This window comes from Nasonia vitripennis, chromosome 5 (assembly GCF_009193385.2).
Source record: "Nasonia vitripennis strain AsymCx chromosome 5, Nvit_psr_1.1, whole genome shotgun sequence".
NCBI classification, from domain to species: Eukaryota; Metazoa; Arthropoda; class Insecta; order Hymenoptera; family Pteromalidae; genus Nasonia; species Nasonia vitripennis.
In genome coordinates this window covers 20,465,441-20,479,195 of record NC_045761.1, presented here as the reverse complement: position 1 = coordinate 20,479,195, position 13,755 = coordinate 20,465,441, and the positions used below count along the sequence as shown (strand labels likewise).

Here is a 13,755-nt window from a genome sequence, read left to right as displayed (position 1 = left end):
TACGGCTATTACTATAGGTATGACTCGACAGCTGATTCCGTATGCTCGCACGCACCTTCAGAGTGTATGGGGCGAGTCTTTTTTCTCCGTGGACTTATGCAATGAAATAATTCGAAGCAAACACACTGTCCATAATAAACCACTTGCTTTGACATTTCGAATAGTCTTAGAACACATGTGCGCTACTTCGGCGCAGTGGTATGTTGGTAGTCACAACGATGAAATTGACTATGTGTGCGACCATATGACGCTGCCATATGCCGTGAGTGTGTGAGGAAGTAAATTTTTGACGAGTAAAATGGGTAGCATTGTGTTATCACGAAAATGCATACTTTCTACCTTCTAACATTGAAATTTTATGCAAAGGGGGTAGGTGGAGCGTGACAGGCTTGTTTAGCTTAGAAACGGAAACCTGTTTGAGTGTAGCGTAATTTTAGGAGCAATTTTTTTCAATAGAATGTAATATTTTGATGTACATACCTCGATGACTTTGCGTGATCTTCACGTGATCATCCTTCCTGAATTCGACGGATCGCCTGAAAAATAAAAATTTATAATTTTGAGAAATAGCCTTATACGCTTTATTGACGACGAAAAATATTTCAATACGCGTTATTCCACGAAACAATCATTCCATCCACGTGCAGTCTATGAGGAGTGAAACTTTTCGCTGCAACCGTATTAGACACGAATAAATTAACAGCAATACAAGCACCAACCGCAAACACATAACTCGGCGACAAATTCCAGTTGGTCAGTCGAGTCGATCATCTTCGGTTGCGCAACAAATCGACTGACAATGCCTCCTCCTCCTCCTCCTCCTCCTCCTCGTAGTGAAACAAAACTACTGTTATCTCCGCATTTTTCCAAGGGAATAAGAGAGACAATCTTCGACCGCAAAATGTGTCGCGCACGACGGCGATTCGACGATCTCGGGGCGACATTTCCGCGACTTTGTCGTGCCATTACGGCCTTATGTAATAAGCTCTCGGCGCAAAAACTTTCACGCGCGGCGCACACGCAAAAGCTGCGTTATACTTACGCCAGGCGCGAGTTCGCTGACTCGAAAGAGAGAGATGAGGTGAGTCATTATTGTGTGCCGTCAAAATCGATACACCTATAATATTGGAAGATAATTATTCGGCTTTGTTGGACAAAATTTGAAATAAAAATACTCTCCGCCACTGACCTGTTCCTCCCTAAAATCTCATCAACCACTACTTTTAAATCTACAAAAATAAAGCATTCGAACTCGTGCAATTCCTCTCACATACAAATCCGAGAGAGGCGATAAGCGGAATGAACGGTTTTCATGGGGATAGATCGATGGAACGCGCTCGCGGAAGTTAACGCCGTGAAAATTGGCAAGTGTTTCGCTGATTCGGCGAAGTGCTCCGGTTTCTTCCTCTTTCTCCCAACGCGCGACGTGCATTCGGGAACGCGTCGACGAATTCCCAAGTCTACGGCATCGCGAGCACGTATAGAGGCTCGTGTCTAGGGGTACACTACGTGGCCTGGAACCTATAACACGGTGTCGACCTTCGTTTATCGACTTTTCGAGATTTCCGGGGGTGATAGGCATTGTTTGCAATGAAATGTGGGTAAATCACTGTTCTTTAAATATTAAAATAAAAATCAGAATCTTCTAGCGCCGTGCCTTATCCTTAGTAAAACATTCGAAAATCACGAACGCAAGCTTTCCACGTCTCATCCAAATAAATAACGCGACAGTCCGTGTACTTATAAAGTATTTAAGAGTGCTCCACGATTATTTCGAAAGTCAGAATCGAGTGCAGCGCTTTGCGGACAAAATGTGCAAAATATTGAAAAATGAGTTACATTGAGCCGGATAACTATGGGACAAGGGTCCCCTAACGCTGAGTGAAAATAAGCGCGCTCTACTGGCGTATACTAAAATTAAAAGCCGAAAAAATTCTTTCTGATTTTGCTTGACAGATTGTAGTTTTTAGAATAATTATTCAAATCGGAATTGAGTTTTAATCGATTCATTATTTCATACTACACGTGGGGAAACTTCGTTTTAGCTTGAATTTTTACATAACTAGTCCTAATAAATCGTTTTCTCTGAGTAACTCACAAACAGCTGATTTTATGCCGAGCAGACGACGATTGAGGTCTCATTTTTTTTCTATTTTTTAACAAACCTGTAAATTGATGAACACTATAAGGAGAGTTTCTCCACGTGAACAACGGCTTAAACTTTTGTTTTCAAACTTTTTGGTTTATCTCAATCATATTATAAACCTGTATTTTGTCAAGCAAATTTGACCAAAACCACTTCCGGTCTGATAGTTCGGAGTGGCGCGTCGATCGAGGTGTGGAGCACTCTTAATGGTTTCCGCGATATGCGGCGCGACGAAACGCCGTTAGCCGCGAGCTTCGTCGCCGGAATCTTTTATCAGGCATCGGCCGCGGGAAAGCGTGGGTGGAAACGAGAAGAATACGGGGTTTTCGGATGGAATACGGAATATGGTCGGCGTCGCGTCGTACGATTCATGATGCATTCGTTGTCGTTTTCTCACGCGTTGATTTCGAATTAATCACGGATTAAATCGAAATAAGTGCGTAGAAGCAAAACGTCGATACCATAAGAGAAGCAGAGCACACAGAATGGCAGCGATAACCCATGAAAATCGCCCGACGTGCACACAAAAAAGCGGCTATCCTCGCCGTAAGGACGTTTTTTCTTCCGGCAATGAAAAGCATAGCAGAATCCCAGTAGCCGCAGACGGCTTTTCTCCCCCTCGTCGCCAAGCAGAGAGAAGGAAGACGCTTTTTCTCTCGGCGCACGCGAGTGTACACAGGAAAAACGAGCGGCAGACTCCCCCTCGAAACGGGGAAAGTATCGGTTTCCCGTGTGCCAGCTGCCCTGTGGGGGAGGCGCGATAAGAATGTAGGTGTAGGTATATCTATATATCTATAGAAAGAGAGAGAGAGAGAGATAGATAGAGAGAGAAAAGGCGGAGGAGACGAAGAGGAGGAGGAGGAGGAGGAGGACGTGAGGCGGTGTGTGACCTTGAGACGAGCAAGGACGAGGGGAGAAACGCGCGAGGAGAGGGGAGAGGACCTTTGCCAAGGTCACGGCGGCAATGCCGCGTTATCCTAGGCCGCCGCGGTGAAAGTATTATGTATGCGCCGGTGTATAAGAGAGAGAGAGAGAGAGAGAGAGAGAGAGCGAGATGCCTGTATATGGGAGATCTCGCGTGTGCATATTATCTCCAGCGCGTTCCGTCGCCAAGGAATTTTCTTTTCTTTTTTCAAACGTTTCGAATAAAAATTCGACGCATTACGCGACACGGCAATAAGAGTTAACGCAGCGTAATCGTATGGTAAAAAAGACTAGGAAAGTAATGTGTGCAACTTTTATCTCGCAACCCGAGACGCGTAGCCGTAAAGTCCCCAGAAAAAAACTACCGAGAGCCGACCGCACTAATCAGACTACACACACTAACTGGGGCAAACCGAGAGCCGCGATTTCAAAAGCTACTCCGAAGCGCTGTATGCAGAGAGAAAGAGACCGCAAAACTCGACCTGCAGGCTATCTCTCCTAAAGATAGCCGCGCGGTGGGTTCTCTCGCACATCATCGCAGAGTAGAGTGTGTAGTAGCAGCATCGTCGGCGGCAGCAGAAGCGCAATAATGAGAGATCGAGAGTCGGGGCGGTACTCTTGAACCAATTAAAGCTCGCGCGCAGTGTGTACACGTAACGTACCAGGAAATGCCGAACGATTATTGTCGTCTGGCCTACATCTTTCTGTCTCTTTCTCATTGGGCTTCATTGAGTCTACTTTTCTGCTTCTTCTTCTTCTCTATGCGACGACGCAGGCGCTGCAGCAGCATCTCGACGAGAGGCGTGAGAGAGAAAGATACAGCAGTAGCATAATTGTTGAGCGCGACTGAAATGTGGATGCAGTTCTCCGGGTATATTCACTCGGCTGCGGGATTCATTCAATTGGATTGCTGTACGCGTGAGAAGTGATTTTACATCGACTTTTTTTCTATGTATATATAACGTTATTAAAAATACACAGCGTTGCGCAACGATAATATCGAGTATAAGCGCATAGGAGGTAAAACGAAAAGGAGAACAAGCGAGATTGAGGAAAAAGAGTATATATAGCTCTTATTTAGTGAACGATGACGATTCTCTCGAGCAGATAAGCTCTATCTGCTGCTGCACTTTCAAGTGTCAATGCACTGCGCCTCAATATAATACACAGTATATTATACGTATACGAATAAAAGCCTATGCGCGCGTTCTCGGAGAAAAATTGTGCAAGTCTTACGCCCTCGGCTGATCTCTCGTCTACGCGCACGCATCGCTTGTAATACTAATATGTAGACCAATCGTCGTGTGTCGGGGATTCGAGATTCTCGGAAATCAATTTATTTGTCAATGTAATAGAGAGCGCGATTATGGTCTTTTTCAGAGGACGACGCACGGCTTAGAAAGTTTTGTCTCTTGGATTAGAGAACCGGTCCTCTGGGAACGAGACAAATCCTAATTTATTTCGCTGAGCTTTGTGACGTCTTTGCCTAACATAATCTCCGTAAAAAACGTCGACTTTTATCGATCGTTTGATTGACAGAGTTTTTATAAATTCGGGTGTTTCGGGTGAGAAATTTGAATAGCAAATCGGCCGATCGTTTGGCAGATTTATGATTTAAGACGACGAATTGAGTCGTTGCCGTAAATATACCAAGTGGAAAGATAAAAAGCGCATACGGGAAAATAAGAGGAGGATCAATTTTCCTCGTGGAATATTATAAAACACTCTTTTCTCGATCACACGTGCGTGACGAAATTAGAATTCGATAATCTAGGATTTTCGTCAACGAATGCGCGCGACATCGAATTTATCCTCAATAAAGAAAGTTTCCGTTAAACGTCTCCGCTAAAACACGTGCGTCACGTTGTGCCGCAAAACGGTGTCACTCCCCTTTTATCCGTCTTTTATCCTCCGATTGCCTAGATGCATCGATCGACGCGGTGAATCGGATTAATCTGTTTATCGAAACGCGAACGACGCGCTTGATGTGCCGACAATTTCTCAGTTAGATCGCCGGGGTTAAAAGGTTCCAGCGAAGAAAATAAAAAGCGGACAATCAGTTCCTAGAGACGAGAAACACTTCTATTTGGCGCCGTTAGATGTGCGTCGCGAGAAAAACGAAAAGTAACGTTTCAATAGATCCTTATGACACAAAGGGAAGAGCCGCTACCCGCTACACTATGATTAGGGATCAATAAGACCGAACACGTGTTATATATTTCGCAACAATGATCTGAATTTTATACAGCACGTTACACAAGACGAAGCGCCAGGATCACAATACGAGGAAAACTGTGGCCCCTCTCTTGACGAGTCATTATGCAACGAGCAGACGACCTGGCCCAGATCTATCGTCCGATGCAAATGCGCAGCAGACCAGCCATTTCAATTCAAGTATATAAGCTCCCTGTCCGGGCTGATGCAGCCTAGATGCATGCAAAGGGAGAGAGATCGGTTTCGCATCCGCTCAAGCAATCAAGCGCATTAACCCCAGCAGGGATTCATTATGGAAGCTGAATATAGTCTCTCTCGGTTAGCTCTGATGGATGTGGAGATACTGAAGGAAACGGCCTTTTTGTACGACGAATTGGATTTTCTATCTTCAGGAGTATTAGAGTCACGGAGAAGCAGACGCGAAGGTCAAATTAAGCAAAAGATCTATAGGATAGACACTTGAATAGTAATGACAGGGGCAGACACAGGAAGACCCGAATTTGCGAGCAACCTAGTTTGCAGTCGGTGTCTATGTAATCTCGAGTTGTTTTACTGCGCTATAGCGCTATATTTATTGCGACTGGAGCACTTGAACTTTAGACCATTGAAGACGTATAAGTCGACTCGTTAACGTGAGTCGGCGTTACCGAGACGATTCCGCTGCTATCGCCGGGGCATCTAAATGTTCGCTCAAGAAGTGAGCAAAGTGCAATTAGAGTTTCCATGCGCCTCTTCACTTTTGTGGTTTTACTCGGGAGAAAGAGTGAGAAGCTACTATCGATGCATTTGGACGAGCTTTCTCAGAAGGCAATTACCGCTAAATTATACTCAAATTAAACGCAGTCGAACTCTGTCCAAACTGGATTAGATCCGCACTTTTCTGGCTTCTTCTCTCAAGGCACTCGATTAAGTCCTTTGATTTGACTTCGTTTTTGTCCACTTTTGGCTCCTCAGAGTTGACAACTTCGACTTTTCTAAGAATACTATATCGATTCATTTTGGATGTGCAACAAGATTCACTGAGAAGCAGGGCAAGCATAAAAGCGTTGAATTATATAGAAACTTCATCCCTTGCAATATGCATATAACAAGGACTATAAAAAAGCTGCTACATCTTCGCTGAGACATTCGAATATTTACAGCTGGATGTAAAAAGAACTCGACGCTCCTTTATCTCTTTTGCATCTGTACGATCTAACGATACTTCAGTCTGGGCTTGAAATAACCTAACAATAAAATATTCATTTGGAAAATCCCATAGTGAAATGAAGAATCATGAAGCTCCATATTCGGGAATCAGATAAAATTCTCGCGCACAAATCGATGCCCGAAACAGCGTAAAGTATCGGATCCAAAAAGAAAAAGACAGAGTCAGTTAGGTGTCCCCACGTGGCGCACAATTGTATCCGCTGTGTATACGCGTGGCATAGGCCGAAATGGTGATCGACCTTGTCCCTGACGTCATGCCAACGTCTAGACGAGAGATCTCAAACTGCGACTGAACAGCGTCGCTCTTACTATCGAGAATTAAATTTGACGATTGAAAAAGCTCGAGGGGGACACACGTGCGTATACCGAGTGTTTACAAATCGCTTCATAGCGTAATGGGAGATAACCCTTGTTTTTATGAGAAGAAAGTCTCATTGAAGAATTGATAAGAAAAGTACTTACCGTTCTAGAGCACCAAAGATCATAATGATGTAATGGTACCTTTCTATTAACATCGTGAGCTAACCTGCATTTATCCAACGCAGTTTCTCCATGAATACTCTGATCGAGGAAAACTGTTCCATTTACTCTAAAATCGATGATTTCCATATAAAATCAAGACATCCAATTAAATCCAGAACACACGAGCCCCAGTGGGACAATCATCACAGCCAAAAGGAGAATAAGAGGATGGGGCAAGCGATAATCTGCCGGTCGGCTTTTCGACGTTCGTCAGAGCCTCGTGGAAGTAAGTTGTATACAAGTGCGACATCAATCTCATTCCAGGGGCAATTCAATTTTCGCGGTCAATGTCAAGCGAAGGCTCGGCGGTGGTTATTTTCGAGGGACATCGTAGGTCACTCTCTCGAAGTGAGCCAGACAGGCCGAAATGTTGCGCGAACACACGTACACATACGTACGCCGCCGCTACATAAGAGGCGAAGAGACGGAGAGATGATGATGGTGGGGAAGGAAAAAAAATAAGAAAGGAGATGAGCTCTGATGTGAATGAGAAAAAATATCTTTGATTGGGCTTGACAGATTTGCCACGTTTCTTTTTATTGTTTGCACTACATTGATCTAAGTGCTTGAGTGACAAATGAAAAGGAAATGAAGAGATTGCATAATATGACATAATATTGAAGATGTTAGCGAACTGACCCTAAATGGAGTCCTGTGAACTACCAATAGTAAAGCTTCTTTTTTGGAATCACCTTGTGAAGTGTAAAGTTATCGTCAAATTTATATCATCATTGTCATAAACGTCCAACCAAATTACACAAGCTTTCTGAACCGATGCATCAGTTCCCCTACCGTGTCACGCTGACAAATGTAAAGCCCACCAGAGGATCAGAGGAAGAGGAGCGTAGAAGAGGAAGATAAGAAGACAGCTTTAGCGCGCCGATTGAAGCAAAATCTATTTAACAAGATAGAGAGAGGGTTCAATCTTGCAGACCTTGTAAATACCCGACGAAAGAGAAAGGGGGAGCGGAGAGCACCAAGGGCAGATTTATTAAAGACAGTCCACCTGGTCTGACCAGCATAACTCAGTTTGTCGACTAAACCTCTTTCAGGGGGCATTTTGCTCTACTAGCTGAATAAATAAAACTCACTGCAGCCATTACAGGCTATAATTGAAAAGTCCTCCACTCCATGTTCCTTCTTGTTGTTTATTTATAGCAAAGATACATAACCGTTCCGGCCATGCACAAGTGAACGATCAGATCGCAAATTAAAAGAAAATCAACAAAATAATACCCTCGGCGAATATCAAGACAGATATTTTCTGAATTCCCAAATTACATACGTATAACCAATTAAGGCAATAAATGGCAATTCTATCTCGATCAAGAGTACACCAGATGATTCACATTGACATTCTTTTTTTCAAGCAATACCAACTCACTTTCTTCGTATCCCCCCTGGATTTCCTCCTATCAGACACCAGACAGACTTAAGACAACCACTAATATATAACACGGGCAAAAAGGGGACAGCGCGAAGTACATACAGCTGCTAACGATCAGTGATTATTACAAACGACTCAACAATCGACGGTAATTGCCGGGCAGCCGACTGCAATAGTGAAATTCGTGGAAGACGATTTTCCCCGTACATTACACGCCCCAAGTGTCATCACAAACGCGAACTTGCAGAGAAATCATTAATTGTAATAATGTCGATCCCTCGACGATCTTAAACGGCTTGACCAAAGGGAATTTTTCCAGAATCGTGAAGCTATTTCAAAATCAACAGATGAAAATAGTGGAAAATTGTGTTTTGTCACTTAAACTTCAAAAAAAGTGCAAAGATTACATAATCCCAAATGCTTCACCGACATTTCAGCTGTTTAGTGAGAATCGGCCCGTCTCCACTTTGAGATCGTATTCCCTGGTAAAAGCCCGCAGCGCAAAGCTAGAACTCAACTCTCAGCTCGGTCTCGGACGGACGGAAATACATTCCCAAGAAGCGGCGCGGGCGTATGGGTCTGGAATACGAGTAGTAGTAAGTAACCAACTAGTAACCCAGACTTTAGTATTCCTTCGGTGCGACGCCTCGTCCCGAGTCTTCCTCATTCCAGAGTCGTGTGTGCTATTGTAAACCTTCTTCCGTCTTGCCTTTTCCCTCCGCGTTCGCCTCGCACGCGACGTATGGTAATTTTTACGCCTTTTTCATTTACCCCCCTGCACGGCATCTCTGTTCTCGCGCGCTCAGATTTTTACAACCAGTTGAAATGGCAATTTTTTGAATTTTGTTCACGTTTATTACGTTCGCCGTCTACTTGTGACGTGCAATCAGAATTTTGTTCACTTGTGAAAACTGGGGTGATAAAGTTCTTTGAATCATTGCTCTTTCAAAATCCGAGTCTCGGTCGACACGTCAGGGAAAAAAGTACACGTCGACAATGCTATGAACTAGCTACAAAAAGTCCAACACATCGGGGACAGGCCAATAAATCGCGTCTAATTGTTTCAATTAAAAGTGTCACGAGTCTACAACAAAATCCATCGGCTGGCTGAAGCTTAATGCAAAATAACGATTCTCGAGCCTCGGCTCGGGAATCATAGTGCGCTGAATAGACTAAACGAGCATTGACAGTACATATACGTCGCGCAATTTATCGAGCTGGCGCGCGCGCACGAGTTGCACTTGCGGCGAGCGATAAATCGCTAGGCGACCGCTCGGAGACAAGCGGGAAAAATTGTCGCGAGCGCGCCGCCGAGCCGAGCATTGTAATTAGGCCGGCCTGCGCTGATAGCTATATAGTGTTTGTGTAGCAGATAGAGCGGCTAGAAGTCGACGAAAAGTTCAGCCCATATGCAGGCACACGGCCTGACATTAATGGGGAATTCGATGAGTCATAGTTTTTATACTGCTGGTGGGATTCTTTTTTATTATGATAATAAATGGAAGATTTTCATCAATCATTTTTCTCCTTAAATACCTAAATGATGAGAATATTATGTAATTCAATCATGCATTCAGTGCAACCGAGTTACTAATAGAAAAACAACGTTTAAAAGAAAGACCTGAGAGATACGTATTTATCGATTTGAGTTTGACACCAATTTCTACGTGCGTTGACACTTGAACAACACCCCGTACGTTTTTCGATGTTACTCGATCCATTGCGCAACAACGATTCCTATTTTCCATTCCGTCAGTTGGCAACAGACAAAGACATCTGCTTCGTGACCCTCATGACAAATATATTGCACAAACCAATGTTTGAAAAATAAGCAAAGAAACCTTTTTATATAAATTTATCAGTTTTGCTATTTATTTTACTGTAATAATAAAATTAAGGGTTAGAATATGCGTCACCGGTTAATTGAATTCAAAAATGTTTTCTATTCACCAGTCTCTCTTAATGTTTATTATTTTGCTCTCTGATGACTGTAGTTTTATCAGGAGACATGCAAAAGTTAAAATAATAAATGCATAATTTAATGTTGACAAAGACGAGTCTGTAAAATACCTAAAAAATATCACGGAAAAATGAGATTCATGAATGCAGTCAGATAATACTCACTTAATCTTAACTTGTTGTTTATAGAACGCTTTTATGCAAAGAAAATTTTTTTTGACAGTATGCAATGTAAATTTTTGTCAAATATTTGCTTTATGCAATCAATTTAGATCCGTTTATAAGATTCTACGCGTGAACCAAATTTTCATTTCGTGCATTTTCTGCAAGTTTGTAAGCCATAGTTCCTGAGAATTTGTACATTTGTATCATGATTAGAATTAATGTATCTTTATTTTGCCTACTTTTGACCTTAACAGAAATTTTCGCGGAGTTTGTTATCTTGAAAGAACTACTACAGTACGCCGATTCAAATATTACGCGAGTACGAACGCAAGAAGAACGCGAAGCACTGTCCAACGAATTTGCAGTTCTTGATTTTGTAAGTGAAAATGTGCATCTGTAGTTTTTTAAATATTTTTAAAGGGCTGAATTGCGTTAAAATGGTGCATTTATTTTATAGATTGGTCTTGTAGAACAATACGATGGATACACAGCGGAGGAGTATGATGTACAAACTGAAGATGGATACATTTTAAAGCTGCACAGAATAAGTGGTAGTCCACTGAGTCCGAAGCATGCTGGAAAGCCCATAATTTATTTGCAGCATGGTCTCTTTGGTTCCTCAGACTTTCAAGTTGCCTTGGGACCAAAACACGCCTTGACTAAGCTATTAATTTTTCTTCTATTATTTATATAAATCCAAATAGAATCCGTTTTTTATTTGAAAATTGATTCGCCCAATAGCATTCTTATTAGCAGATGCTGGTTACGATATTTGGATGGGAAATGTTAGGGGTAATGCCTACTCAAAGCGACATGTAAATTATACAGCTGATAGAGATTCCGAATTTTGGAACTTCAGGTAAGAACTGAAAATTGTTCATTTTTGAAAAAATCCTATACACTTATGGCAAATGTAATAAATACTGATGGCATGTGGTATTTGATTATAATATGGATGAAATGGCAGTTATCGATGTTCCAAAGTTCATTGATGTAGTTCTAGAGAAAACTGGTCAAGACAAACTGACGTATATTGGATATTCAATGGGAACGACACTGAGTTACATACTTTTGTCTGAAAAACCCGAGTACAATGACAAAATGAAATTAGTTGTCAGCATAGCACCAGTTGCTTACTTTACACTGCCGTTCAAACTACCAGTTTACGCGGTTTTAGCAGCAGCGCCAGTACTGCGGGTGAGCAAATATCTCACAACAGTATAGCATCGAGAATCACTTGATGTATATCTATAACTTTTTATTCGTAATCAAATTAATCCGACTTTCTTATAGGCCTTTGCAGCTCTGAATCAGATTGACCAAATCCTTCCTCAATCAAAAATTATACGCGTATTGGGTAAAGAAATTTGCACAAGTGAACTCGGAAAAATATTTTGTGGGAGCTTTCTGACAACGATTGTGAGCCCCGAGAAATTTAATTTTGTAAGTTTGATTTATATATAAACGCATAAAAACTGATCCCGATTGGCTCAGTTCAATATAATTCGATTATTTTTAATTTGTATTCAGACTGCACTTCCGGAAATACCTGCTTATACCCCTGCGGGCACGTCTCGCAATACAGTGATCCACTACTATCAAATGATTAAAACTAGTGAGATCATTTTTTGATGCATTATACACATACAATTCTCTTATATATTGATGAATTAACATAATTTAAGAAATTTTATATAACCTTTTTTCCTCATTTTTTTAATTCATGCGATTCGTAGGAGACTTCAGAAAATATGATTTAGGAATATTGTCCAACAAAGAAAAATACGGTTCAGCTACACCACCTAGTTACGATCTGTCCAAAATAACATCGCCACAAGCAATATTTTATTCACAATCCGATTTGTACGTCAGCGTAAAAGTACGAAGTCTACATCATTAAAAGTAAAAACAGATAAGAGTATAACAGCATCAAATTTTTTAATTGAATGATTTATATTTTAAGGACGCAAATACGCTGAAAAAAAAATTGAAAAATGTCGTTGCCTTCGAGACTGCCCCTGACGGATACAACCACTTGGATTACATGTGGGCTACTGATGCCTACGAAGAACTCTATTTCTCAATACTCAAAGTGATAGATTCTCATCGTTGATGAGTAGTATCGATATAACACTAGAAATGATTATATCTTATATCTTAGCATACTATTTTTTAAAGCTTATAGAGGTTTCTACAAAAAACGGTACAGCTGTAAATTCGTCTCTTACAAGAAAAAGTAGAAATTAAGATGTAGATATTCTTTTAAAACAAATGTCCACTCGACTTGATAAAATCCCTGGAGCGAGTGATTAATTTATAAAACTTATTTAGTAAAATGAATCCGTTTCTTGGCTGACAGGCTGAAATTATTAAATAAACAAAAAAAAAAAGAAAACTTGTTGTAATGATTTATGTAAGTGAAAACGTACGTCGCATGACATTACACTTTAAGATTTAATCGATATGGTAATAACCGTTTATAATTAATTCATCGATTGCTTGCTATTCAAATCATTTCATATTATGCTAATTATAAATCAGCGAGCACGAATTTCCCTACGAACCTTATCAGAAAGATAAAACGCGGCAAAAACCAAAAATAGTATATTTCGATACAAGTGCGCAAAAGTTGATTCGTGAGATTGTCACCCTCGCTTCGCTTGGGCGACAAACCTCCCACTCGTGTAGAATCAACTTTTCGCACGTGTATCGAACGTTATTTTTTGATACAGGGGCGGAAAATGTGCTTGAACGCACGCGGAGCGTGCGTAAAAGTGCATTTTACGCACACTGTATCGAAAATTATATGATATCTACAGAAACTTTTGCCACTTAAAACGTGTTTTATAATATTATTAGATTATCTTACTTATAATTTGATTCTTTAAGGTCTCACTTACCGTAATGTACCGTTTTCCATTAACTATGTAATAACAATTTTTTTTCACCCGTTTAGAAATTCTCAGATAGCTTTTCCTGACTGAGAACCAAATATTGTAATTTCAAATTTATCAGCATTATATTTATGCGCTATGCGTGAGAATTTATGACCATATGCCGTCATCTCGTTCACATATTCGCAGAAATTCAAAATTTTATTTGGAAATGTATATTTCTATCAAATATTTGCCGTACAATGTCATTTGGGTTCTTTTATAAGACCTCACATGCAAACAAATTTTATTTCGTACTTTCTGCTCATTCGAAAGCCACTGAACTCTAGTACTTT

General features: G+C 41.1%; 1 protein-coding gene, 1 long non-coding RNA gene and 1 pseudogene across 10 annotated transcripts in view; 2 read left to right on the top strand and 1 right to left on the bottom strand.

Moving 5' to 3' along the window:
• The window catches only part of LOC100117861 (solute carrier organic anion transporter family member 74D), a 70,331-nt gene that overhangs the window by 42,775 nt on the left and 13,801 nt on the right, over window positions 1–13,755 (bottom strand). For all 9 annotated transcript variants that reach the window (XM_016985990.3, XM_031931244.2, XM_031931245.2 and 6 more), the window contains one exon: window positions 481–536. The gene's annotated coding sequence lies outside the window, so the exon portion shown is untranslated. The remainder of the gene's footprint in view (window positions 1–480; window positions 537–13,755) is intronic.
• On the top strand, window positions 6,672–7,126 carry LOC116417580. The gene is made up of 2 exons (XR_004227832.2): window positions 6,672–6,947; window positions 7,039–7,126. It is a non-coding gene; the product is annotated as an uncharacterized LOC116417580 (long non-coding RNA).
• On the top strand, window positions 7,790–13,077 carry LOC103316004 (annotated as a pseudogene).